Genomic DNA, 17,182 nt, shown 5'->3' with positions numbered 1-17,182 from the left:
TTTCCTCGAGCCATGTTGAACAAATGTTGCACTCTGGCCTCTGTCTGTGAGGACACTGTTGTGTTCCCTCTGTGTCCACACAGGTTTGCAGGTTTCCTCCAGATACTTCGGCTTCCCCCAAAACATATGAACTGGCTGCACTAAATTGCCACTAGGTGTAAGTATGTGAGTGAATGGTGCTTTGTGGTACCCTGCCTTGGGCAGCGTTTACATGGGCTGGTGCTCTGCCCAGGGGGTATTCATGCCCTGCCTTGCGCCCAATGAATCCAGGCAGTCTTTAGACCCCCCACGGCCCTGAACAGGAAGTAGCACATAAGAAGATGAATGGATGAGTTTACATGGGCTGGATCCAACTGTGAGTAGATATTTATTAAAGTAAACAGAGGAAACCAAGTGGTAACTGAAAAAAAAACATTCCATAGCTTACACTGGTTAATCATGAAGGCAGCACAGCTAACCAAAAGAGCAAAACTGAACTCAGAGAGAGAGGCTAGGGTGAAAACACCATACAAAATACAAAGCCGATCTGTTTTGGTCTGGGAGCAGGTTGCCCAGAATGACCTGGATTAAACTACTCAATGAGTAAAGGGCTTAAAATGTCCTGAGAGCACCCTTCTGGGCCATACTCCTCCTAGTCCACCAGGTAGTACAACCTTCCACTACTGTATACTTGAGGTGTGTCAGAGAGGCGTGGGTCCGCCCTCTCTCAGTAGACCTGAACAGAAAAAGAGACTGGTTTCAGCAAAAAAACTTTGCTAAAAAGCAGGCTACTGCAAACTATAAGACTAATCTGCTTAAATTAATCTGCTTAATCTAATTAAATTAATTAAAATCATGTTTATTGTCACAGGTTTAAAGTTTAGTTAAACAGGGTTCCTCAGGGTAGTAAAAATATAGTAGTAGTAGTATAAATATATTAAACTACACATACATAACTGCACTATTTAAAATATACAGGTTAAATATATAGTTTTTGAACTATAGGGGTGTTTATATTACTATTTACATATAGACATTTTAGACTTGGATTCTGGAAAGCCTTTTTGACAACCAGAGCATTTGGTCATGTTGGTACTCAGAAGCTGGCCTAAACCCTTAATTCTACCTTAGTTCTACCTGCCTGTCTCTCCTTTTTAGCCATTCGTCCAGCGAACATCAGCAGGATCCCCCAACCATGGGAACAATGACGGTTGATATGCTGAACCCTGTAGAGGAACAGAGTTTTGCAGCTATCTGCTCCAATCTGTCTGACCAGCTACAACAGGAGCCTTCCAATCTCTTGGTTGAGTCTTTCCAGTTGTCCATTGGACTGAAGGTGATACCCTGTGGTCAAACTTACATTAATATGAAGTATAGAACAGAAAGCCTTCTAAGAAGAAATAAATTGTGAATCTCTGAAACTATGTTCTAAGCCATACATTGGAAAACATCATCAAACAAGGATAATTGAGTGACATGCTTTCGAAAATCTGTCCATTTCCACTAAGATAAGGACATGTAAGCACATGACCTTGTGTTTATAGTAGAACAGTCTTATGTGGTGGTTCAGTGACTATTATCAATAATTTATAAACAGTTCTGACCAGAGGAGGATGGGTCCCCCTTGGTTCCTCCCAAGATTTCTTCCTCCAGCTCTGAGGGAGTTTTTCCTTGCCACTGTCGCCTTGCTCAGTGGGGGTCTTAGGTTTTCACATCTTCTTATGTTGTTGATTTCTTGTCTGATTACTGTTTAAGTGCTATACGAATAAATTTGACTTGATTACCAACCCCCCCCCACACACACACACAGTGTGGCACATAAACTCAATTATAAGGTTCTTTGTGGATCTGGTGGAGCTAGTTTCGATTCAGTAGTGTCAGGCTCCACTCATATCTTCATCGTTTTTTTTGTTTGTTTGTCATATGCATTCTAAGCACATATCCTTGTGTTTACATTTTACATTACAGCCTTTTGGTTTTGTTGTGTTTTTGTTCTCCAGTAATGTTTTATTTGTATTTACTTTTGATTATTTGTATTAATTAAGCTGAATGCAATTATACCAAGCCTCTGCTCACACGTGACAGAACACCAGACTGAAAAGACAGATGCAGGGTGGCTTTATGAGAAACAACACCTCACTGAGGAGAATGCTCCACCAACTCCAGCTGCTATTGTCTGCCTACAGAATAGAGAACGCCATCACATTAGCGGAACAGACCGGGACACTCATGGCAGCCAACAAAAATGCCTCCTATAGGGAGACTGTCCTGGAGTAGGAGAATCTGCACAGGCCGGAAGTCCCGAGCGAGAAGTCCCTGGGTCTTGAGATTGTGTAATTGGTCAGAGCTGAGAATCCCGCTCTTCTGGCACCCGAGTTTGCAGAAGTGGATTCCACAGTGGTAAAGTGCAGCTGGTCTTGCAGACCAAAATGCCAGTGTTCCACGGCTTGTGGGAGTGTAGCCCCGGCCGTACTCTCTGTGTCTCCTGTCCTGCCCGATGACACCAACTTCGCAATCCAGGTTAAGATTTCTGAGTCTCCAACCTAACCAAGGTATCCCAGCCGTCTGCCCAGATCAAGACTATTCTCCATGTTCAGGTTGGCTTTCCAGTGGCCTGAACCTGAATCACCTGCTCCAGCACCTGCAGCCCAAGTCCCGCCTGCAGATGAGGATGTTGCCACAGTGCCACCTAGTGTCCTGGAGGGGGCCGTTCAGGTAGTTTTTTGGTGGGGCCAGCTATGCACCAATCAGCAAAGTAGCCACAGAGTGCTCTAGAGATGGTTTTTGATAGTGTTACAACTGATAGTGTTGTCTTATGTCTTTCTGGGTTGGTAAGCACTCCAGATACTCAAATAAGTGAAGTTTTCATTATACCTCCCCTTTAAAGTTGGTTGCAGTGCTAAGACATAAAACATGTCTGTGTTACTCGGCTGTATCTTTTCTGCAATGGCTCTTTGCCTACACCTTGAAGGTGGCATAGGTACTTTACTGTATGTTCTGGTTAAAGAGAGTGAGCACATTTAGATTCACACATAAACTTCATCACATCGAAGGGTCTGTCAACCCAAAGTACAGGTTTAAAGATGGCAAAGCATACCGGACCCATCACATCACAAACCATTCTTTTATCAGGATTCTGGCCTCTTGGTCATGCCATCGCCACCACTGCTGCAAGTTCTGCAAATTTAAAATGTAAAGTTTCTTGTTTATGACATTTGGTTTTAGAACATTCTGTCACGTTTTCTGGATGTTCCCAGACTTATCATGTGTTTATTCTTAAAAATAAATATGGGCTTTTCACATTTAGTAGGCATATTTTGAAAAGTAATGCAAGTTCATAATTCAAAATCAACTTTTTATTATTAGTGTAAATTGAGAAAATAATTTATTTTATGTTTAAATAAAGGCTCAATTTCTTTTGTTTGGAACATTTTCTATGACACATTAATTAAACAGTATGTATCAGTATGATATTAGTGTGATCATGTATGAGTTTTATCAATATTTGTATTGTATTGTTATTTTGTTTACAGTATTTTTAGTTTTGGGAAAGTTTTTTGTTTAACTGGGAATATTGTGTAAGAAATGTTCTAATAACACTGTAACGCAAACCATTATTACTAGCTGGGACAGAGCCAAATAAAAAAAATACAACAGTTTATTTAACGATAATTTAAATGACAGCTTTTGTAATCATGTGTGACAGCAATGTCTGACATTTTCTTGTGTTTGATATCATTTAATCATGATTCAAGCATTAAGGCTAGTTCTCTCAAGACCTTAAAAAAACGATAATGGAGCAGTATATTTATACATATGTATGTTAAATTAAGGAGTGCTGTCCTACAGTAATGAATGCCTACAGACCTAAAATTTCCATATCAGTGTCAAAGAGCATCGGTATTGATTCAATATCAGACATTGCTGGGTGTCGGACGGTGAGAATGAGTCAGTTCGATCCAGATCCATAACAAATCCATCCTAAAATAGCACACACTGTGTGACAGTGGTTTTGTGTTTGTGTGTTTGCCTAGACGTGCTTTAATTACAACAGATTCTTTCAATTTTTAAAATGTTCTCTACACCCACACGTCTCATTTTACAAAAAAAGCTACTCAAGGAATTACAGAGGAGTGACAAGTCACTCAGGGAATGGAAATTACCAGTTATTCCTGATGCCTTTTTGGTTCAACCTTCATTGTTAAGAGTCCAGCGCTTAGGTGGGATGATGACTTCACTATCCAGACACTGTCTTTCTTTCAGTGTATTACAGCAGGTCTAATGTTACTGAAATTTGCAGCAAATCAACCCATTTTATGGCTGCAAGTTCAGAGTTCTGCAATAAAGTATGACATAAGCCAGAACTACTGCCACTACAGTGAAATCAGACGTCATTCTCAGCTTCAGACAACATGCTTCTGATGCGCTGAATCGTGACTGAGGCTCTGCAGTCCATTTCAGAGCATGCGCTCCTTTTCAATTAACTCTCTTCACGCTTTGCTGCCACCCTGCCACACAAGGGAGGCCGGGCAAAGTAGAAAAAACCCAAAGAGACGTCCTGATGAGGCTTTATTTAATGAGGACATTTGTTGTGTGTTGACTGTTATAATCTCATTATGTCTTCCAGGGTTTAACAAGGAAATCTGGCTATCTAAGCACTTGAGAAATTGCCTTGTTTTTACGCAATGACGTGTAGTCTGACATTTACTGTAATAGTATAGAGCCAACTATGATGCATCAAAATAAGATGCATCAGTTACTAAGTGTGCTCATCATTAACCTGTTGGCATTTTTTGTTTTGTTTATAATTGAGGACTCTGGGAATGTGTTCCTGAATCCAGGGGTGCCGTATGTCGGGGTAGAGTAAATAAGATTCTAAGCCTTTCACTGAGAAGGGTCCTAAAAATGCATTAATTGAGTTGTGTGGTCTAGTGTAACTTCTTTTCATAGGGCCCAAAATCTCTAGTAGCTGAGTCAAACCAGTTGCTATTCTGCTAACTTGAGCTTGTGCTGTTTTAAGAAATGGCATTGTGGTTAGATACATACAATTATTTTTATGAGCATTATTTATATGCTACAATCTTTGTGTCACATCAAATCACTTCATTCAAACAAATATATTAAAGTAGTTAAAGAAAATACTTACCAACATGGTAATGTGAAAATCCGTCCTCAAATAGAAACATCAGGATTAAATGTATGGATGCTTCAGTGTCCACTTACCCTTGGCTTACAGTGAACTGTCCACTTGAGTTGGACATAGCTGGGTGTGTCAATCACATAGAGAAATCTGTTACCTATTACACATTCATTGTTGCACCACAAGAGGGCAGAGTGTAAGGCTAAGATTACATCTATTACTATCAGATTAAATGCTTTTTACTGTAAGACGTACTGGTCCTACAATGTCAAAATGTCAAGTCCAAATCAGCCTGAACAGAACTATTCATTGCATAACATCATGTCTAGTCCTTCTGTCAAAGTCCAGTGCAGAGCAGACACTTTACCTTTTCATTCCAATTAGCAGTTAGGTGGTGGTCTTTTCCAAAACCTGTTGGGGAAAACACGATGACATCAACTCTCAGAGTTGTTGGGTTTTGTGTCCATAACTAAATATTTGTATAGTTTTCTGGCTATAGAGTAATATAGAGCAAAGGTGCTGTAGGCTTCTGTTAAATTGTAGCACTCGGATATCTAACACAGATATGTCCTCTGACCTTTGTCAGTAGCAATAACTTGGAAGAGCTCCCGACTCCGTTCTGGCGGACACCTACAGCCCCGGTCTGGCCCGGTGTCTGATTCTGGAAGCTGTATTAGGGAGATGACCTAGTAATGTAGCCTTTCATAAATCCAGGCATGGGGCGTAGGACAGAGTGACCCATCCATCAGTGCAGAGTGCCATCCTGTGTGGGCTGCTGGTGATAGGGGAGAAATTAATGCTACTGCATTGTTAATGTTCCTCTATGTAACTCTGCACACAGTGAGGTCTAAGGGTCCAAAAGCAGGCATATTATTGCACTATGGGTAGAGGTGTATTCCAGTGGCATTACCTGTATTTCTAGGAGTAGTAGAGTAGTATGAGTAATATTCTAAATATCTCTGTAAAGACCTCTGTAAAGAATCTGAAAACCCTAGAAGGAACCAAGATAAGGGGGAGCCATCCTCCTCTGGTCAGAACTGTTTATACATAATTGATAAAAGTTACTGTACCACCACATAAGACTGTTCTACTGCTCAAGTGTGCAACATAATCATAATATTATAATATAACAATCAAAATATACTATAACTAGTATATAATATAAATATAATCATAGTAGTGATGGTTAGAGTTATGAGAGAAATGATGGTTAATGGTAGCAATAATAATAATAATAATAACAATAATAATACTAATAATTTTTGACACTTTACTGTGCTGTATAACATGCCCCTTTGTAGTCTATGTCATCTGTCCATTTCAGTGCACACGGCTATAGGACTATTCTGGTGAATTCATAGAAAATCTGATTTGTTCATTCCCAAAAATGTTCCTGTACATTCTTATGACTGCAAATGTGGTACATTGTGGACCAAGGTATTTTACAAAACTTTACACAAGACTTCAGTTTCTTGCCTGTTTGAGTTGGACTGTAAAGGTTTCAGCAGCTCTCACCACAAACATTTGCACATGAATAATACAGAGTGAGAGGAGAGAGAAAGGAGGGAGAAAAGAGGTCATATTCTACTCCAGAGAACTGAAGCTCATACTGGGCTGGCAGAGGCACGATTTGTCGAAAGGTTAGGTCAGAAAAGTCCCAGTCCTGATGAAAGAGAGCTTTTTACCTTATGTTTGCTGGTGAGAATGACTTTGGAAAGCTGTAAGTTGGTGTAACATCTGTACAAAGAACACATTATACTACCCTTTATATGTTTGATAAACTTGTCATGAATAAATATACATAATGTACAATGCAAACTGAAAAATTCTAAGCTAGACACCACCAGGTATTATTAGATGATACAACAAAAGTGTGAGAAAGGAAGAAATAGAAAAAAGGGACAGTGTTTATGATGCACTCACATCAAACTATAAATATCTCTGCAATACATTAATTGATGCCTACACACATAGAGACTTCAGTATTTGGGTTTTACAAATGACTATAAATAATCACAAGGCAACATAAGAAGGTTTACAGCACTATTTTAAGAAATTAGTTTCTTTTGTAATACTATAACACTGTTCTTGGACTTAAGATGAAATATAAATATATGACTTCTGCTTTTATTCAAGGAATATTTTTCCAAGAAGGGAAAACATGTATGAATATACATAGTACAGAAATATGGTGTTTTAACTACACTCCTGCCGTCTGAGTTCCATTACTATAATACTTGTGCCTATGTGTCCAATATCTCATTAAAGCAGCATTACACAGGAACTGGTCTTTTTTACTCTGCATAGTGCAATTCACTTTTATGACACTGGTGTAAACACATATCGTGCTTTGAGCTCCCAAACCACTTAGCTCTTATGGACAACTGCACATGGGCATTCGTTGACAAATGGAAGTATATGGCACCCTGAAAGAACCATGTCAAGGTAGAGTAATAATTATAATTATTACTATTATTATTATTATTATTATTATTATTATTATTAGGACTTAACACAAATATGGTTCTAGGACAATGACAGATGTCATTGTCCCTATTATAAGTTGATGTACCATCAAAATTAATTCTGTTATTTTGAGGTAAAATTTCTATGTAAAAAATGCTATTTTTTAGGCTCAAAGCTTTCAAAGGGTCACATGGTGTTCAGTTTAAGAGTAAAATTTCATAAAAAGTATCACACTGAACAGCTACAGCTTGATTCAATTACACTCTTCATCTCTTACATTTACACATGCACATCAGACAGCCATGGGGCACTGGACCTCCTTGGGTTTGCTAATTCCTGCTTGTTCATTCTAGCCTGAAGACACAGTGCAAAAGCATGAAGAGTAGATGCCATGTTGTGTTGGGGAAAAAAAAAATATTTCATTGCACTGCCATGCAACATTTTCAGGAAACCACAAATAAAGACTTTTCAAGAACAATAGTCCCATTTAAATAACACAACACGGGGGAAAAAAGGCTTTCTCAAATTAGATTTGTGCATCTGTAATTTGATTGGAAGTATAAGCTATTAGTATTGGTCTGATTATTGGCCAAAAATAAATTCAAATATAAATGCGGTCCAATTTCATTCCAGCTGAATCAATGAAGACTGTTTCATTCAGACTTTATGAAAAGCATCTGCTATGCCACCTAGATCTGGCTACCTGCTTTAGCATGTCCAAAGGCATAAAAAGTGTCAATGATTGTTACTACAAAGCTGGAAGAAGGCTTTGGATCAGGCTGTTGCAGTGTTCAGTACAGAGTAGGCTACAACATCAGTAACATATCCTGCCCCTTTGAGAGAGGAATAGACAGCTGCTCTCAGGAGTGTTTCTAGGCAGACACTGTACAAACCCTCACAGCTGCCTCGCTAATGATGAGAAGATGCAGAGGTGGGTACATCTGCTCAATTGATGAGCATTGGGCTAATCACTTTATTCATGTGCTCCTCCCTTTCAAATGGGACAGTTAGGCCTATTGGGGAATAATGCGACATTACACTGAGATTAAAGGTTTTAGCAATAAATATTGCATTATTTAATATGCACCCAAAGAAAATGGAACTAATTGTATTATATGATTACACGGTCATATCAGAATATTGTGACCATATACCTAATAGGAATGGGAATAACCTCCCTTGGCTTGGATGACACTAGCGAGATGTCATGCCAGCGACTGTATTAGGTGACAGAAGGTGTGCATTATAGAGGTTAACTGGTCCACAGCGGTGCATTGATTGCTCTGTACCACTCGACATAGTCATTCCATTCTGGCATCAGTGGCCATAGAACATCACTGTTATGCTGTTGGGGGCACTCAATGTGCGAAAAGTCTCAGTTTCCAAGATGCTACCCGGTACCCTATTATCATCATTTTGTACTCTGCTACCACTGACTGGTGTGCTCGCTTATTTATATGTGCAGCAAACTCTGTCACGTGGCATCTGTGACGTCCTGGGCTGACTTCATTCCAAACCAGGGGTGGTCATAATATTCTGATAGGACTGTGACAGTGAGCGAAGGGTAGTACCATCTTGAAAACCACTAACTTTGTGGGATGTTCTAGAGCCGCCGTAGTGAAGGTGTACTGAGTACTGAGAACTTCTTGCACATTGAGTTGCCTACCTACAGCATAACAGTGGTGCCCCACAGGCCATTGTTACCAAAGGGGAACGACAACCACTGTGGACCACTATAATGAAAACTTTCAGTCATCTAATACAGTCAATGCCACAACTTCTTGCAAGTGTCATCCAAGCCAAAGGTGGTAGGTGGTCATAATATTCTCATAATACAATATAAAATTGTTTATATTTGTTGGATCATGTGAATGTGATGAGACCATAGTCTTGCACTTTTTACCTAAAACCAGTCACTTTTGTGACATAAATATTACGAAGACAATGTCTGTGCCATATGAGAGGAGAGAGGTGAGTGACTAATGTGAGGTGTCTGGCAATTAGAATTGGTGCTGTATTTTGCTTGCATCTGAAGTTCAAATTTAAAGCTTATTTGTCACATTTGTACAAACTTTGTATAACTAGTAGTGCTTTATTTTATATAGTGATAAAATGAGGGTTAATTCAAAAAGAAATAAAAATAAAAAACATGTTAACAGAGCTGTAAAAAATAGTTTAGTGGTCCAAAAAAGCATTGGACCTACTGGCATACATGGTCTCATCTTTTGAACATTTTCTCTGCATTTTCGCTGCATTAGCCCACACACTGATTTGTGCACAGGTGATTACAGACAAAAATGGCATCTCACATTCTTTAAGTTTTTCTTCACACACTCATAAAATGTGGAGGCATAGAGGAACTACTTTTTGTTTAGGGTTCTTCAAACAATCTGTGACAGGTCTGTAAATCTAAATCTAATTCTTCAAAGGATTAAAGACCTAGGGTGTTTTTTTATTACAGAACCTTTATTTTTCAAGAGTGTATGACTTATCATGCCCTAGCTTTACTGTGTACATGTGGTATGGGTTCTAAGAAGAGGTTAGTATTAAGGTGTGGAGAAAGAGGGAGAAAAAGAGCTTCTGTACTTACGTAATGTCACAAATGTGGTGGCTCCTGTGAAGCCTGTGCTGTTATCATTTATTCATGTCACCCTGCATAACATTCACCAGAGCTGAGAGCATGCAGCCCACAGCGTCACTTAGGAGAGAGGGATCCTGAGAGCAGCACACTAAAGGATAGCCAGATGGAGGAATAGGAGAAATATCAACAGTACAACATTCTTAAGAAAAATGACTTCTTGTGCTACTCCATTTTGATTCTGCCGTTCACTCGCAGGCATGCGTGTCTTTGCATTTGCTTAACAGCACAGAAACAGGCTAAATCTGATTTCCTTTATCTGATGTCTCTTTGATTTATGCAATTTACTTCATCTCGTTGCCAAATCAAGAAAAGAGTGCTGGAAGTTGAACAGTAGCGGCAAACTGGGAGTGCCGCCACATGCCACAAATCAAAAAAACATAATCAGCAGTGAGGCTTTGTGAATGTGCTATTGCTGTGCCGAGCCGGAACCTCTTTCCGCAGCCTTATATTTCTTCTTGCTTTTTTCACTCTAAGAGAAATATGACTGGACCCCCAGTACAATTTGCGCAAAAGCCTTTTTCCCCCGTTACAGCATCTTTTTTATTGCATTACGTTCTCCGAATCATTGAGCTGTTGACGTGGGAGAATAAAACTTCACTAATGTTCTCCGGCAGCTTGAAGCCCTGTCAGCTACAGCTGTAGTGCCAAGAAACTCCCCACAGGTCTAAAGCCTCCACAGCAGCACATCCAAGCCACAGCGCCCAGTGGCATCCCTAGGGTGTTGGCACATCGGGCCGAAACAAACAACAAGGCAAAAAAACAGCCCTCAATTATTACCACATCTTCAGACATTATATTAATGGGAACTAATGAGGGCTCCTCCATCCGGACTCTTTGACAAGTTTAGGCCAAACCACCTTGAAACCAGAAAGCCAGCCACCATGAAACAGCAGGGGGAAGAGAACACCTTGTCCCTCTGCCTTAATCAGTCCATCCTGCTCTCGTCTTTGAATTCACACACAACACCCACGTCTGAGACTTTGTGGTGAATGGGCCCGGCTGACCTTTGAGCCAGCGTCACTAATTGGGCCGGCTGCCACAATGAGGAAGCGTATCACTGGGTTCATACACGTCCTATCACTAGGCAAGTCACTGGGTTCGGAGTGGATCAGCATGCCAATTCCAGAGAGACGCACATGAGGACAGGTAAGCTATATTCAGCTTTGCCATCGCTGCGTGGCGTGGCTTGTTTCTTTATGGTGTGCTTTGCGTACAGGTAGATGTATAGCTGCATGTAAGCTACTCTTATTGCATCGTGTCATTATGGAGCTTGAAATACAGGTATTTTCCCCATTGCTGGTCTGAATTCATCACATGGATGATTCTGGATATGTCTGTTTTGAGGATATGTGGGTTTATCTACCCTTGGAAAAGATTAATTGTGTGTGTACAGCAGTGAAAGCAGTAGTGTCATAGTCATCACTGCTCAGCAGAGGTCATGGGATACACAACCATAAACCACTCCGGCCTTAACATCCTTAACATCTACTTAACCCTCGTATGAGGTCACTCATACAGATACTGCTGTCATAAATCTATGTGTCATGACATAGAGGGAGAAAGAGACAGATAGACAGACAGACGGAGAGATAGACAAATATGGAAAGACTGACACTGCTGTCATACACAAACTCTTTCCCATGAAGATGCTGGTTGTACACCTACTTATACAATACAATGCAGAATAGGTATCATTACATTTACTAGCTTTAAACTCAAGTAAATTGAGAAGCTCATGCTTAAGATTGATGAATTTACTGGATAAGCTTAATATAAGGTATGTTGCTCTTTCTTAAGCATTTAACAATGGTCCTGAGCACTGCAATGCGGTCATTTTTTTGTTGTTGTTGTTTTTGGTTTTTCTTCATTTCTAACAGTCATCATGAAACCCTGTTAATGATAAGACAAGCACTTTGTTGTCCTTACAACAGAATCCCTTTCTAGCAAATTCCCTGAAGAGAACAAGCTATATTAAGCTCCAGAGAGGAATGAGTGTACTAGCCGAGTAAGTGTGTGTTGCAGTGCCTCTGCTGGGCTCCCATACCTCTGCTCTGCTCCTCCTGTCTCGCCTCGTCTCGAGCTGGAAAGTGAAGTTATGTAACTGCAGTGTGCCTGGCCTGGTAGGGCTGACAGAAGGCTGATATTGCAGGCTGCAGATACTGAGCTCCTATAGAAAAGGGAACATGAGTGAATGTTCTCTGTCATACTGATCTGGCTCTCTCTGCCAGCTGCTCTCTGTTGCACTTAATGCACTTAATCTGTGTGTGTACATTACATTACGAGACCTTTTTCTCTCTTTGTAGAAAGGTTGTTAGGCTTTCAGTTTACCCTTATCCCCAATCAGTGCTATTCTGACTGATGTCTGCTGGCTGACAAAACGATCGGCACTTAGCATTCTCCTCCAAGCATAATTGACTGCTCAATGACAGTACACCAGTGGCAGTTTGAAAAGATGCAATGGTGCTTCAAGTGTCTTGGAAGAAACATATGTAAACCTTGACCCTCCCAACGCTGATAGCATCTTTTGATGGGTGACCTAGGTAGTGGACGGAAGGATGGGAGGTAAAAACTGGGAGAGCTTTCTCCTCAAGAGGAGGAGGAGAAGGCTAGTAATGACTAAATTAAGGTGCCTAAAATGGTTCTTTGGAATGGTGTCAATTGAGCTTTTTAAAGAACCACCTGCTGATTAGTTCTTTAGTTCTTCTAAGACTCACATAGCGCATCATCCTGGTGCCTTCATGTTTTAATGTGTATTCGAATGTCAGTGTGCAGACAGCAGTCAGTGACATTAGGTCCTCCAGACCTGGTGTGAACAGGCTGAATCTGGGCGTTGGGAGGCTGCAGTCAGCAGCCTGTGAGGGCAGCAGGTGGAGCGCTTCTGCAGAGCTAGCTTTCATCTCAGCTGCTGGCTAAATTCAAAGTGACGCTGGTGAAATTAAGACAATCGACTGCCTGGTGAGGCAAAGGGCCTTGTCCGGTGCATTTACTAACAGCCTGGAGACACAAGAGGTCATCAGCAGCACCAGCTACTCTGACCCTCATTCAAACTAGGTTCTTGCTAAGTAAAAAAAAATAAATCAAAAATTAGCCGTGCACAACAGAAACTGTGTGTACAGGCACACAAACGTAAAAAAACACAAACAAAGTATTTAAAGCATATAAATAGAAAATAGAAAAAGAACCTTTTTAAGAACTTGTAAATAAAAAGCTAAGATCTAAGTCCTGTCTCTGTAATCGGCCTAGTGAGAGATACTGTAAAAGCGAGACAGACACAGACTTTGTAGCGTTTGTGTGAGTGGCCTCTCCTTGCCAGGAAGCCTTTGCTAAATATATCAGCAGCAAACGGCCCAGGAGTCAGTGCTGGAGTGGCGGCGCTGATGGATTTATGCAAATGTCAGGGCTGGCTTTGTGCTGCTGCTGAAGCTGGTGGAAAACGTGTCTCCGGGGAGGGGGGAAATGGGACACGGAATTCAGTTGTTCAGATCTTCAAAGGCTGTCCTGAAAGTAATCACCTGATGGTTTTATTTGTTTCTGTGGCAGAGGTAGAGGGAGAGTACAGTTGAACTCCATCCTGCTCGAGTCAATCTTGTGACTAAGCCATTTCCCTGTAAGATTTAAGAATTCAGTCGGTTAAAAGTGCTTTCAGAACAACAAAAGAATATTGATTGCGACATATTGACAGCAAAGACAAATGCTCAACTTACTACAGCCACAAAATCTGTGTATTGAGAAAGTATACACACACATGCACACACACACACACACACACACACTCCTACTTCTTACAACTTCCTTCCTGAGTCCGCTGGGTGCATTAAAGCCCTATGACCCCCACCACCACATCCTCACTCAGGCTACCTCTAAAGGGAGGAGGGTGAAAGAGACGTTTACAGCACTAGAGGTCACCCCACCACAGGCTATCACTCGAAGCATTCCCAGTGGAGACAGGCCTGGCAGGCAGATCCATTACACACAGAGGGGTCAACACTGTGCCACACAAGATAAGACACAGAGCTAAAGCAGGATTTTAAAAAGCTGATGCTAAAATGTGTAGTAGATGCTGTAAGTACACGACAGGCTGTGTTATCAAAGCTGCAACGCTGATAACTGGGGGTTCCTGTGTCTGCACAGTAAATTGCTGGAAATGGAGCTAGAAACAGTCCCTTCCACACACAGAACAGGACTAAGGACAACAGTTAAAAACAAGCACTCCTGCAATATTGCACCAATTAAGCAATAAGATCTTTAAATGATAGCTTAGAGTATTACAAGCAGCGAGTAATTTGTGCTTTCGTGAGAAATCAGCTCTCATAAAAATAAGTGTACTGAGCGCTTTACACTTCTTTACCTGCTGTGAAGAAAGCGTCCTGGTCGAGATGCCACATTTGCGCTGTCTGTTCTTAGTTACATAATAAAGCAAATGTACATCTCACATAAAAATAATCAGAGCATTTTTCCTTCCTTTAATTAACCATCTGATGCTGACAGTTACTCCTTGTTCTGGCCCTGAAAAGATAACAATACTGCAAAAAAAAGAAAAAAATCTAAACTCCTTTATCTCTAAAGGGACTCAAGTCAAGCCCACTCTTTAATCAACTCTTTTTGCCTTGCCAAAACAATATCGATGTACTCTGTGTTGTCACTATGGAATTGAAGGTATAAATATAGGCCTGTAGACGCAATTATGGCTGATCTAACATGTTATAGATTTTTGGATCTCTTACAGAGAGGCATGGTCCTGTCAGGGTATTGAAGTATACTGAATGCAACACTGCCACCTCTTGATCAAATTCTGCATTACATACCCTCATCAACGTCTCATTATACTGCTCACTTCATCTGGATGAGCCTTTGGATTGTCACTACAAGGAATTAGAAGAAATAAACTTAAGTCATAAGTCATAAGTCATCATAAGGCTGGGAATAAAATCATGCCTTTTGCTTTTTTAGTGTGTGAGTGTGTGTGTGTGTGTGTGTGTGAGGGGGGGGGGGTCCTTACAGTGCGGTGGCTAACAGGGGAGTGGTGAGAAGAGTTCAAAGGCTTTTAGTGATGTTTACTGGCAACCGTTAGGAGCTGACTTCTTGTCTAGCCCCACAAAAAAGCCCTTTTAACAGGCTGGCTCACAGCCTTTAGGGACACCTGCAGCCTTTAGGGGCATATTCGCTTTCCCAGCATGTCTTGAGAGTTAGAAACTATATCTGATTCTACATCTGCAGGTTCAAGTCTCTGCGGTTAGTTGCTGCTTTGCTGAATTGAAAAAAAGAGAAATACAAGATACAATTAGATTATACATTAAATTAATTAAATGATACAATTAATACAATTAATACAATTAATTAAATGATCCACGTGACAATACGCCTCCATGTTGGAGAGCTGCAGCCTGGGAGTCCAAGTGATAAGGGATGTTAAAATGTGTTATTCTGCCTTCCTCAATTTCTGAATATCTCTCATATTCCGTAAGAAACACTTGTCTGGCCCAGATCGATCTAGCTGTGTGGCAGAAAGCATTCAACTTCAGATGCTAACAATGCGTCCATTGGCCATATTGTCCTGAGGTAATAGTCCTTTAAACCACAAGCCACAACAATATTCCTCGGACATGCCAAGACTAGACAAGTCTCAGACAGGCCTAGTTCTCCTCTTAACTGATCAGCTTTAACCATACTGAATCTGATCCCATCTCATTAACCTACATACAATTAAATCTGTGCGGTTACAGCCCCTGATATGTGTGAAAACTCCCCCAGGCTTACGGATGGGTAATTAATAAGAGTGCATGAGATTAGCTTGGGCTGCCTCCCTTCCTTACTGAGCTGTGACGTATTGCACTGCGACTGTCCTGCCTCACATACACTTGGTTAATAAAGCAAAACCAATGCTTCTACACCCATCAGAGACGTGTACTACCAGTACTAGAATACTACTGTGGTAAAATGAATGTATCATTTTCTATAATATTCAATTTACAGACACTATTTTGAGATTACAAGCATTCTTAACAGGGCATTTCCCACAAAGATATCAGAGCTCTCACCCATTTGTGAATAGGCATGTAGTATTCGCACACACCAATACATTAGAGTGATTGTAGAAAGAGATAAAACCTACCCTTTAACATGTAATATGTGATCTATATATTCTTATTCACATACAGCAGTCCTACAGATTCATAACTCCATTGTGTTGCTTGATTATTGTGGCCTACAGGAGGTTGGACCAGCCCCACACCTTCACAATCAGTCAGTGATTTAGTTACGCAGAGGTAATAGTGTTACTATTCTAAAGCTGAATAGGCTCAAGCTATAGGATGCTCATTTATGCGACTGCATCATTTACTGAGACTCTGCAGTGTTTACACAGCTCCCTCTAGTGCTGAGCCGCTGTGAGTTGCATCACTTCTAGATCACTTCATTACCTTAACTGACCTCTACAAAGCTACCACACCATATCCGTGACCACTGGTCAGCACCAGAATTCCCTGAGAGCACACTGCATTTGCTCTGGTTAGGGTAGTAACTTCTTAATGCTCTCCATTATAAGCCAAGAAAACCTAGAATTGGTCAAAATGTGTAAAATTTAAGTGGAAAATTATAATCATATAGATTAAACACAATTTGTCAGCTGAAGTATGCCCACACTAAAACAAATAGGATTAAATAAATAGTCAGAAATTCCTAAATTACTTCTGTTGAATATACTCTATATACTTCGTATGTATGTATGCCATAAGTTCTAAGAAATGAAAGAGAAGATAAGACTTGCTTCTGCTTTATAGTAAGTGACCAAAGCCGTTGTTATGTTAGACGTTTAATTACATAATGAGCTGAATAGGTTGTTTCGATCAACCCAGGTGACCATCTGCTGCACCTTCTGAGCTGCCCGTGATAAAGCACAGTACAGTGCCTTTCCGTGCCTTTAACCTGAGCTGAGGCACTGATTCAGGAAAAGTATG

General features: G+C 40.6%; 1 long non-coding RNA gene across 4 annotated transcripts in view; it reads right to left on the bottom strand.

The window, feature by feature from the left end:
* Positions 1 to 350: 350 nt before the first annotated feature.
* Positions 351 to 17,182, bottom strand: part of LOC140540664 (uncharacterized) — a 51,306-nt gene continuing 34,474 nt past the window's right edge. For 2 of the 4 annotated variants that reach the window (XR_011977886.1, XR_011977884.1), the window contains exons 2-8: positions 13,739 to 13,831; positions 12,271 to 12,393; positions 10,176 to 10,314; positions 5,697 to 5,891; positions 5,487 to 5,530; positions 1,121 to 5,242; positions 351 to 715 (exon numbers count right to left, since the gene is read on the bottom strand). This is a non-coding gene — a long non-coding RNA (uncharacterized lncRNA). The remainder of the gene's footprint in view (positions 716 to 1,120; positions 5,243 to 5,486; positions 5,531 to 5,696; positions 5,892 to 10,175; positions 10,315 to 12,270; positions 12,394 to 13,738; positions 13,832 to 17,182) is intronic. The other 2 variants (XR_011977887.1, XR_011977885.1) reach the window with 2 other exon arrangements.

Source organism: Salminus brasiliensis, chromosome 19, assembly GCF_030463535.1.
Source record: "Salminus brasiliensis chromosome 19, fSalBra1.hap2, whole genome shotgun sequence".
NCBI lineage: Eukaryota > Metazoa > Chordata > Actinopteri > Characiformes > Bryconidae > Salminus > Salminus brasiliensis.
This window is presented reverse-complemented; position numbering and strand designations above follow the sequence as displayed.